The sequence below is a fragment of the Dendrobium catenatum genome, unplaced genomic scaffold, assembly GCF_001605985.2.
Source record: "Dendrobium catenatum unplaced genomic scaffold, ASM160598v2 fragScaff_scaffold_1481, whole genome shotgun sequence".
Taxonomy (NCBI): domain Eukaryota; kingdom Viridiplantae; phylum Streptophyta; class Magnoliopsida; order Asparagales; family Orchidaceae; genus Dendrobium; species Dendrobium catenatum.
In genome coordinates this window covers 248,769-261,611 of record NW_021319943.1, presented here as the reverse complement: position 1 = coordinate 261,611, position 12,843 = coordinate 248,769, and positions in this window count along the sequence as shown.

Genomic DNA, 12,843 nt, shown 5'->3' with positions numbered 1-12,843 from the left:
AGTTCTAATTTGCCCTTACATTATGGTCGATCATTTGTGTAAGTTTTTATAATGTTTGCATGGATTTAAATTATTTGTTAAATAAAGTACAATGTTGTCCACGCCTGGATATATATTTTTTAAATTAGAGTAAGTGTCAAAATATTTTTTCTCATATAAATGACTAACTTGTTCCTTAGCATTTTCTAAATAAAATAACCTTTTAAAAATAGAAAAAATAAATAAAATAAGTAAATTGCATTTTCATTTTTAAGCCGCATCAAGACTAACTAATTAGAAGAAAATGAAAATATAATTAAAGTAAATTAAGACAAAGTATTTTATATTAATTTCATATCAAAACGTAAATTAAAAATAGAAATAATTCTAAATTAACCATTAATATAAATATTGTACTTATTGTGAGAGTTAGCACAATGCAAGCTATGTATTACTTCATTTTAACTTTTTGCATTTGCTTTTCAGCAAATCAGAGAGTAGAAGAATAAAAAAATAAAATGAAGAAGCAATTGCTGGACGTACTAAAACAAATCAATTTAGTTGGTAAATATTGTTGTTGGGATGTTGAAATTGATTAGAACATTTCTAATGAATTAATGTGTATAATACAACCATATTGCTAACGACTACTCCAATACAAAGGTAATGGCAGCTGTTGGAAGATAATAATTTTGCTATAACATCATTAAAAGTAGGACTAAAAAAGCTAGAATCACATGAAACGAGTCGGAGAGTTTTCGATTATGGATCTTCTTCTAATTCATCTTCTGAATCCTCCAGCCAATTCCAGCAACGATTGCACTGTTAAACAATATCCAGTTTATATGTATTGCTAATGTTAAGTAGTGGCAATGTTATTAGCATAAATAGTACCTCGCAACCTTTTTGGTATAGAGAAGACATAATCATTGCATCCATAGCCATAGACAGGAAATTACATATCATGATATATGCATGCAGGGAATGTTCTGCCTTCTTTATTTCTCTTCATAGCCATTGCATCATTTTCAGAAGCTGAGTACAACCATCAATGGATTGTTACTTAAAAACAAAATATAATTCATATACAAAGACTAAAAATGGAATAAAGTGCAAACTTTAGCGATCTCATTGTTCGTAGATGCTCATCCAAACACCAAAGGCCGCTGTTGAAATCCTTCAAATCATTAGAATCAATATTAGAATTTGTTATCCATAGTAAATATAAACTAGAAGTATCAATGTTAAAATTATTACACTTTCTATCAAATTATGTTAGGGTTCATTAATTAATTTGGTTAATTAAAGTTTTTAAATCTCATTGATTTTATGCTTTTAAGGATGATTATTTTATTTTAAAGAATAATATAATTGATAAAAACAAAATCATTATTTTCAAAAATAAATTTTAATGGCTGGATAAATAAATATAAGAAATAGATTAAAAGTTTTAAATAAATAGATGTTTTTAAATAAACTATTTTATAAAGGCCTATTATTATGAGAAGGAGGCTTATGATGGATAGGACAAAATGAAACTTCCAACCAATTACAAGAAATAACTTTTTTAATTTCAATAAGCAATGGGACCAATCTTGCCAACTATTAGAGTATATTTAAAAATTATATTAGAATTAGTGTTAAAATTTTCTATGCACCGATATAATACCCTAAAATGAAAAATTAATTTAAATATGGAAATAATGATATAATCTCCTAAAATTATTTAATTTGTTAACTCAAAAATAGAGAAAGAGCGAGAGAGAAAATATCTTAATTTTGTTTTGGAATGATTTCATCGATACATACCTTATCTTCATAAGTTATACCATGCCATTAATGGCACCACTCTCTCATCCCTGGACATGTGCATACATCTGTAAAGCCTTTTTGAAATGAAACTCTTCCAAATGAAGGATCAAAAGCTTCATCTAGATTGGGTTTGAGATAGTCACTATAAATAAATTCAAAACTTTAAGAGATAGAGAAGGAGAAAGGGAAAGAGAGAGAGAAAAAAGATTAATTTATGTGATTAGATTTTGTATTGAAATGGTTTCATACCTGTACATTATCTTCATAATTGATAGCATGCCAATGGTCCCATCCCTGTTACTGGATTCAAATACACTAAAAGAAATCATTTTAGTTGGTTACACTAAAAGAAATCATTTGGGGTAGAGAAGACATATCCATTGCATCCTTAGCCATAGATAGGAAAATACATATCATAATATATGCAGGAAATGTTGTTTCTTCTTTGTTTCTTTTCAAAGCCATGAAATCCTTTTTAGAAGCTGAGTACAACCATCAATGGATTAATACTTAAAAACAAAATAAAATTTGTATCAAAATACTAAAAATGGAATGAGCTAGGTGAGAACTTTATCATATCTCGTTGTTCGTAGACGCTCATCCAAACACCAAAGGTTGCTATCGAAATACTTCAAATCATTAAAATCAATATTAGAATTTGTTATCCACGATTAATATAAACAAAAAATAGCAATGTTAAAATTATTACACTATCTATCAAATTAGATAATTTGTTTAATTAAAGTTTTTAAATTATACTTTGATTATTAATAATATTATAAATCTCATTGATTTTATGGTAATAAGGATGATTATATTATTTTAAAGCATAAAATAATCGGACAAAACAAAATCATTATGTCAAATATAATTTTTTTTTTTGCTGAGCAAACAAATATAAGAAATATTTTAAAATTATTATAGAAATAAATTTTTAAATGAACTGTTTTATGATCCTATTATTATGATCCTATTTTAAAATTATTATAGAAATAAATGAAAGTGCCACCAATCTTACGAAATAACTTTTTTTAATTTCAACAAGCGGTGTGACCAATCTTGCCAAATATCTGATATTATTTAGAAATTCTATTAGAATTAGTGTAAAATTTATTATAAAATGCTATAATGCCCTAAATTAAAATTAATTTAAATATGTCAAAAATTGATAAAATCCCCCAAAATTATTTAATTTGTTAGCTCAATGATTAAGATAGTGATGGAGAAAGAGATAGAGAAAATAATTGAATTTTATTTTGGAATGATTTCATTTACGTACCATATCTTTATATGCATTTGTAATGCCTTTTTGAAATGAAACTCTTCCAAATGAATGATCAAAAGCTTCATCTGGATCGGGCTTGAGTCGGTCACTGCAAATAAATTCATAACTTTAGAATGCTTAGAATTCTATCCAAATTGGTCACTAAATTGTGAGAGATAGAGAGAGAGAGAGAGAGAGAGAGAGAGAGAGAGGGAGAGAGAAAGATTGAACTTGTTGGAAGCTAATAATTATGCTATAACATTACTGGAAGCAGTAGTATAGTATCTAAAATAACATGAAACGAGCTGGAGAATTTTCGCTTATGGATCTTCTTCTAATTAATCTTCTGAATCCTCCCGCCGATGCCAACGATTGCCCTGTTAAACATGATCTAGTTTATACGTATTGTTAATGTTAAATAGTGGAAATGTTATTAGCAAAAAGAGTACCTTGCAACCTTTTTGGGGTAGAGATCCTTAGCCATAGATAGGAAAATACATATATTGATATATAAAAGAAATGTTCTTTCTTCTTTGTTACTCTGCAAAGCATTGCATCCATTTCAGAAGCTGAGTACAACCATCAAGGGATTATTACTTAAAAAGGAAATCTAATTTGTTTCATAGTAGTAAAAATGGAATGAAGGTACAAACTTTAGCATGTCTCATTGTCCGTAGATGCTAATGCAAACATCAAAGGCTGCTATCGAAATCCTTCAAATCATTAGAATCAATATTAGAATTTGTTATCTATATTTATTATAAACAAGAAGCAGCAATGTTAAAATTATTACAGTTTCTATCAAATTATGTTAGGGTTCATTAATTAATTTGGTTAATTAAAGTTTTTAAATTATACTTTGAATATTAATAAGGTTTTAAATCTCATTGATTTTATGCTTTTAAGGATGATTATTTTATTTTAAAGAATCATATAATTCATAAAAAAAAAAATCATTATTTTCCAAAATAAATTTTAATGGCTGGATAAACAAATATAAGAAATAGATTAAAAGTATTAAATAAATAGATGTTTTTAAATAAACTATTTTATAAAGGCCTATTATTATGAGAAGGAGGCTTATGATGGATAGGACAAAATGAAACTGCCAACCAATTGCAAGAAATATCTTTTTTAATTTCAATAAGCAATGGGACCAATCTTGCCAACTACTAGAGTATATTTAAAAATTATATTAGAATTAGTGTTAAAATTTTCTATGCACTGATATAATGCCCTAAAATGAAATTAATTTAAATATGGAAATAATGATAAAAAATCCTAAAATTATTTAATTTTTAAACTCAAAAATAGAGAAAGAGCGAGAGAGAAAATATCTTAATTTTGTTTTGAAATGATTTCATCGATACGTACCTTATCTTCATAGGTTATACCATGCCATTAATGGCACCACTCTCTCATCCCTGGACATGTGCATACATCTGTAAAGCCTTTTTGAAATGAAACTCTTCCAAATGAATGATCAAAAGCTTCATCTAGATTGGGTTTGAGACTGTCACTATAAATAAATTCAAAACTTTAAGAGATAGAGAAGGAGAAAGGGAGAGAGAGAGAGAAAAAAGCTTGATTAATGTGATTAGATTTTGTATTGGAATGGATTCATACCTGTACATTATCTTCATAATTGATAGCATGCCATTGTTCCCATCCCCGTTACTGGATTCAAATACACTAAAACAAATAATTTTTGTTGGTTATATTGTGACCGTGAATATTATTGTTGGCTGGTTGAAATTGATCAAATCATTTCTCATGAATTTAAAGGAATAATAAACCATGCATACTGCTAGTGATTACTTCAATACGAAAATTAGTAGTAAAGTGTGTAAAATCAAATGAAATAAGCTATTAATTATGCTATAACATTATTAGAAGTAGTAGTAAAGTGTCAAAAATCACATGAAATAAGCAGGAGAGTTTTAAATTTCGGATCTTCATCTAACTCATCTTATGAATCCTCCCGCCAATGCCAACGAATGCACTGTTAAACAAGATATAGTTTAGAGGTATTGTTAATGTTAAGTTGTGGCAATGTTATTAGCAAAAATAGTACCTCACAACTTTTTTGAGATAGAGAAGACAGCCTTTGCATCCTTAGCCATAGAGAGGAAAATACATATATGCAAGAAAAGTTATGTCTTCTTTGTTTTTCTTCATAGCCATTTCTTCCTTTTCAGAAGCTAAGTACAACCATCAATAGATTATTACTTAAAAGTAAATTCAGTTCATATCAAAATACTAAAACTGGAATGAAGGTGCAAACTTTAGCATATCTCGTTGTCAGTAGACGCTCATCCAAACACCAAAGGCTGCTGTCGAAATCCTTCAAATAATTAGAAACAATATTAAAATTTGTTATCCCTAGTTTATATAAACACGAAATAGCATTGTTAAAATTATTATACTTTCTATCAAATTATGTAAGGGCTCATTAATTAATTTGGTTAATTGAAGTTTTTAAATTAAACTTTGAATACTTATGAAATTATAATTCTCATTGATTTTATGGTTTCAAGGATGATTATTTTATTTTAAAGCATAAAATAATTGGTCAAAATAAATCATTTTTTTCAAAAAAAAAAAAAATTTCTGGTTGGGCTAACATTACTGGAAGCAGTAGTATAGTATCTAAAATCATATGAAACGAGCTGGAGAGTTTTTTATTATTGATCGTCTTCTAATTAATCTTCTGAATCCTCCCGCTGATGGCAACGATTGCCCTGTTAAACAAGATCTAGTGTTTATGTATTGTTAATGTTAAATAGTGGCAATGTTATTAACAAAAAGAGTACCTTGCAACCTTTTTGGGGTAGAGAAGACATATCCATTGCATCCGTAGCCATAGATAGGAAAATATATATCATAATATATGCAGGAAATGTTGTTTCTTCTTTGTTTCTCTTCAAAGCCATGAAATCCTTTTTAGAAGTTGAGTACAACCATCAATGGATTAATACTTAAAAATAAAATAAAATTTGTATCAAAATCCTAAAAATGGAATGAGCTAGGTGAGAACTTTAGCATATCTCGTTGTTCGTAGATGCTCATCCAAACACCAATGGCTGCTATCGAAATCCTTCAAATCATTAAAATCAATATAAGAATTTGTTATCCACGGTTAATATAAACAAAAAATAGCAATGTTAAAATTATTACACTATCTATCAAATTAGATAATTTGGTTAATTGAAGTTTTTAAATTATACTTTGATTATTAATAATATTATAAATCTCAATTATTTTATGGTAATAAGGATGATTATATTATTTTAAAGCATAAAATAATCAGACAAAACAAAATCATTATGTCAAATATAATTTTTTTTGGCTGAGCAAACAAATATAAGAATTACTTTAAAATTATTATAGAAATAAATTTTTAAATGAACTGTTTTATGATCCTATTATTATGGGAAGGTTGCTTACCATAGAAAGGACCAAATAAAATTGCCACCAATCGTTAGAAATAATTTTTTTAATTTCAACAAGCGGTGTGACCAATCTTGCCAAATATCTGAGATTATTTAGAAATTCTATTAGAATTTGTGTAAAATTTATTATAAATGCTATAATGCCCTAAATTAAAATTAATTTAAATAAGTCAAATATTGATAAAATCCCCAAAAATTATTTAATTTGTTAGCTCAATGATTAAGATAGAGCTGGAGAAAGACATAGAGAAAATATTTGAATTTTATTTTGGAATGATTTCATTTACTTATCATATCTTTATATGCATGTGTAATGCCTTTTTTAAATGAAACTCTTCCAAATGAATGATCAAAGCTTCATCTGGATCGGGCTTGAGTGGGTCACTGCAAATAAATTCAAAACTTTAGAAATCTTAGAATATTATCCAAATTGGTCACTAAATTGTGAGAGAGAGAAGAGAGAGAGAGAGAGAGGGAGAGAGAGAGAGAGAGAGAGATAGAGAGAGAGAGAGATTGAACTTGTTGGAAGCTAATAATTATGCTATAACATTACTGGAAGCAAAAGTATAGTATCTAAAATCACATGAAACGACCTGGAGAATTTTCAATAATGGATCTTCTTCTAATTAATCTTTTGAATCCTCCCGCTGATGCCAACGATTGCCCTGTTAAACATGATCTTGTTTATACGTATTGTTAATGTTAAATAGTGGAAATGTTATTAGCAAAAAGATTACCTTGCAACCTTTTTGGGGTAGAGATCCTTAGCCATAGATAGGAAAATACATATATTGATATATAAAACATATGTTCTTTCTTCTTTGTTACTCTTCAAAGCATTGCATCCATTTCAAAAGCTGAGTACAACCATCAAGGGATTAGTACTTAAAAAGGAAATCTAATTTATTTCATAGTAGTAAAAATGGAATGAAGGTACAAACTTTAGCATGTGTCATTGTCCGTAGAAGCTAATGCAAACATCAAAGGCTGCTATCGAAATCCTTCAAATCATTAGAATCAATATTAGAATTTGTTATCCATATTTAATATAAACAAGAAGTAGCAATGTTAAAATTATTGCAGTTTCTATCAAATTATGTTAGGGTTCATTAATTAATTTGGTTAATTAAAGTTTTTAAATTATACTTTGAATATTAATAAGGTTTTAAATCTAATTGATTTTATGCTTTTAAGGATGATGATTTTATTTTAAGGAATAATATAATTGATCAAAACAAAATCATTATTTTCAAAAATAAATTTTAATGGCTGGATAAACAAATATAAGAAATAGATTAAAATAATTAAATAAAGAGATGTTTTTAAATAAACTATTTTATAAAGGCCTATTATTATGAGAAGGAGGCTTATGATGGATAGGACAAAATGAAACTGCCAACCAATTGCAAGAAATAACTTTTTTAATTTCAATAAGCAATGGGACCAATCTTGCCAACTATTAGAGTCTATTTAAAAATTATATTAGAATTAGTGTTAAAATTTTCTATGCATTGATATAATGCCCTAAAATAAAATTAATTTAAATATGGAAATAATGATAAAATATCCTTAAATTATTTAATTTGTTAACTCAAAAATAGAGAAAGAGCGAGAGAGAAAATATCTTAATTTTGTTTTGGAATGATTTCATCGATACGTACCTTATCTTCATAGGTTATACCATGCCATTAATGGCACCACTCTCTCATCCCTGAGCATGTGCATACATCTGTAAAGCCTTTTTGAAATGAAACTCTTCCAAATGAATGATCAAAAGCTTCGTCTAGATTGGGTTTGAGAAGGTCACTATAAATAAATTCAAAACTTTAAGAGATAGAGAAGGAGAAAGGGAGAGAGAGAGAGAGAAAAAAAAAAGCTTAATTAATGTGATTAGATTTTGTATTGGAATGGATTCATACCTGTACATTATCTTCATAATTTATAGCATACCATTGGTCCCATCCCCGTTATTGGATTCAAATACTCTAAAACAAATCATTTTAGCTGGTTACATTGTGACTGTGAATATTATTGTTGGCTGGTTGAAATTGATCAAATCATTTCTCATGAATTAAAAGGAATAATAAACTATGCATACTGCTAGCGACTACTTCAATACAAAAATTAGTAGTAAAGTGTCTAAAATCACATGTAATAAGCTATTAATTATGCTATAACATTATTAGAAGTAGTAGTAAAGTGTCAAAAATCACATGAAATGAGTTGGAGAGTTTTAAATTTTGGATCTTCATCTAATTCATCTTATGAATCCTCCCGCCAATGCCAACGAATGCACTGTTAAACAAGATATAGTTTAGAGGTATTGTTAATGTTAAGCAGTGTCAATGTTATTAGCAAAAATAGTACCTCACAACCTTTTTGAGATAGAGAAGACAGCCATTGCATCCTTAGCCAGAGTGAGGAAAATACATATATGCAAGAAATGTTATGTCTTCTTTGTTTTTCTTCATAGCCATTGCATCATTTTCAGAAGCTAAGTACAACCATCAATAGATTATTACTTAAAAGAAAATTCAGTTCATATCAAAATACTAAAACTAGAATGAAGGTGCGAACTTTAGCATATCTCGTTGTCCGTACATGCTCATCCAAACACCAAAGGCTGCTGTCAAAATCCTTTAAATAATTAGAAAAAATATTTGAATTTGCTATCCCTAGTTAATATAAACAAGAAATAGCAATGTTAAAATTTTTACACTTTCTATCAAATTATATAAGGGTTCATTAATTAATTTGGTTAATTGAAGTTTTTAAATTAAACTTTGAATACTAATGAAATTTTAATTCTCATTGATTTTATGGTTTCAAGGATGATTATTTTATTTTAAAGCATAAAATAATTGGGCAAAATAAAATCATTTTTTTCAAAAAAAAATTTTCTGGTTGGGCTAACATTACTGTAAGCAGTAGTATAGTGTCTACAATCACATGAAACGAGCTGGAGAGTTTTTGATTATGGATTGTCTTCTAATTAATCTTCTGAATCCTCCCGCTGATACCAACGATTGCCCTGTTAAACAGGATCTAGTGTTTATGTATTCTTAATGTTAAATAGTGGCAATGTTATTAACAAAAAGAGTACCTTGCAGCCTTTTTGGGGTAGAGAAGTCATATCCATTGCATCCTTATCCATAGATAGGAAAATATATATCATAATATATGCAGGAAATGTTGTTTCTTCTTTGTTTCTCTTCAAAGCCATGAAATCCTTTTTAGAAGTTGAGTACAATCATCAATTGATTAATACTTAAATATAAAATGAAATTTGCATCAAAATACTAAAAATGGAATGAGCTAGGTGAGAAGTTTAGCATATCTCATTGTTCGTAGATGCTCATCCAAACCCCAAAGGCTGCTATCGAAATCCTTCAAATCATTAAAATCAATATTAGAATTTTTTATCCACGGTTAATATAAACAAAAAATAGCAATGTTAATATTATTACACTATCTATCAAATTAGATAATTTGGTTAATTGAAGTTTTTAAATTATACTTTGATTATTAATAATATTATAAATCTCATTGATTTTATGGTAATAATGATGATTATATTATTTTAAAGCATAAAATAATCGGACAAAACAAAATCATTATGTCAAATATAATTTTTTTTGGCTAAGCTAACAAATATAAGAAATACTTTAAAATTATTATAGAAATAAAATTTTAAATGAACTGTTTTATGATCCTATTATTATGGGAAGGTTGCTTATCATAGAAAGGACAAAATGAAAGTGCCACCAATCGTAAGAAACAACTTTTTTTAATTTCAACAAGCGGTATGACCAATCTTGCCAAATATCTGAGATTATTTAGAAATTCTATTAGAATTAGTGTAAAATTTATTATAAAATGCTATAATGCCCTAAATTAAAATTAATTTAAATACGTAAAAAATTGATAAAATCCCCAAAAATTATTTATTTTCTTAGCTCAATAATTAAGATAGAGATGGAGATAGAGATAGAGAAAATATTTGAATTTTATTTTGGAATGATTTCATTTACGTACCATATCTTTATATGCATGTGTAAAGACTTTTTGAAATGAACTCTTCCAAATGAATGGTCAAAAGCTTTATATGGATCGGGCTTGAGTCGGTCACTGCAAATAAATTCAAAACTTTAGAGTGCTTAGAATATTATCTAAATTGGTCTCTAAATTGTGAGAGATAGAAGAGAGAGAGAGAGAGAGAGAGAGAGAGAGAGAGAGAGAGAGAGAGAGAGAGAGAGAGAGAAAGATTGAACTTGTTGGAAGCTAATAATTATGCTATAACTGTACTGGAAGCAGTAATATACTATATCTACAATCACATGAACCGAGCTGGAGAGTTTTCGATTATGGATCTTCTTCTAATTAATCTTCTGAATCCTCTCGTCGATGCCATCGATTTCCCTGTTAAACATGATCTAGTTTATACGTATTGTTAATGTTAAATAGTGGCAATGATATTAGCAAAAAGAGTACCTTGCAACCCTTTTGGGGTAGAGATCCTTAGCCATAGATAAGAAAATACAAATATTGATATATAAAAGGGATGTTCTTTCTTCTTTGTTACTCTTCAAAGCATTGTATCCATTTCAGAAGCTGAGCAACCATCAAGGGATTATTACTTAAAAAGGAAATCTAATTTGTTTCATAGTAGTAAAAATGGAATGAAGGTACAAACTTTAGCATCTCTCATTGTCCGTAGATGCTAATGCAAACATCAAAGTCTGATATCGAAATCCTTCAAATCATTAGAATCAAAATTAGAATTTGTTATTCATATTTAATATAAACAAGAAGTAGCAATGTTAAAATTATTACAGTTTCTATCAAATTATGTTATGGTTCATTAATTAATTTGGTTAATTAAAGTTTTTAAATCATACTTTGAATATTAATAAGGTTTTAAATCTCATTGATTTTATGCTTTTGAAGATGATTATTTTATTTTAAAGAATAATATAATTAATCAAAACAAAATCAGTATTTTCAAAAATAAATTTTAATGGCTGGATAAACTAATATAAGAAATAGATTAAAAGTATTAAATAAATAGATGTTTTTAAATAAACTATTTTATAAAGGCCTATTATTATGAGAAGGAGGCTTATGATGGATAGGACAAAATGAAACTGCCAACCAATTTCAAGAAATAACTTTTTTAATTTCAATAAGCAATAGGACCAATCTTGCCAACTATTAGAGTATATTTAAAAATTATATTAGAATTAGTCTTAAAATTTTATATGCACCGATATAATGCCCTAAAATGAAATTAATTTAAATATGGAAATAATGATATAATCTCCTAAAATTATTTAATTTCTTAACTCAAAAATAGAGAAAGAGTGAGAGAGAACATATCTTAATTTTGTTTTGGAATGATTTCGTCGGTACGTACCTTATCTTCATAGGCTATACCATGCCATTAATGGCACCACTGTCTCATCTTTGGACATGTGTATACATCTGTAAAGCCTTTTTGAAATGAAACTCTTCCAAATGAAAGATCGAAAGCTTCATCTAGATTGGGTTTGAGACGGTCACTGCAAATAAATTCAAAACTTTAAGAGATAGGGAAGGAGAAAGGTAGAGAGAGAAAAAAATATAGCTTAATTAGTGTGATTAGATTTTGTATTGGAATAGTTTCATACCTGTACATTATCTTCATTATTGATATCATGCCATTGGTCCCATCCCCGTTACTGGATTCAAATACATTAAAACAAATCATTTTAGCTGGTTACATCGTGATCGTGAATATTATTGTTGTGTGATTGAAATTGATCAAATTATTTCTCATGAATTAAAAGGAATAATAAAATCTTGCATACTGCTAGCGACTACTTCAATACAAAGGTAATGGTAGCTACTGGAAGCTATTAACAATGCTATAACATTATTAAAAGTAGTAGTAAAGTACCTAAAATCACATGAAATGAGCTTGAAAGTTTTCGATTATGAATCTTCTTCTAATTCATCTTCTAAATCCTCCCGCCAATGCCAACGAATACACTATTAAACAAGATCCAGTTTATTTGTATTGTTAACTGTTAAGTAGTGGCAATGTTATTAGCAAAAATAGTACCTCAAAACCTTTTTGGGATAGAGAAGACATAGCCATTGCATCCTTAGCCATAAACAAGAAAATACATATAATAATATATGAAGGAAATGTTCTATCTTCTTTATTTTTCTTCATAGCCTTTGCATCCTTTTCAGAAGCTAAGTACAACCATCAGTAAATTATTACTTAAAAGAAAATCTATCTCGTATCAAAATATTTAAATTGGAATGAAGGTGCAAACTTTAGCATGTCTCGTT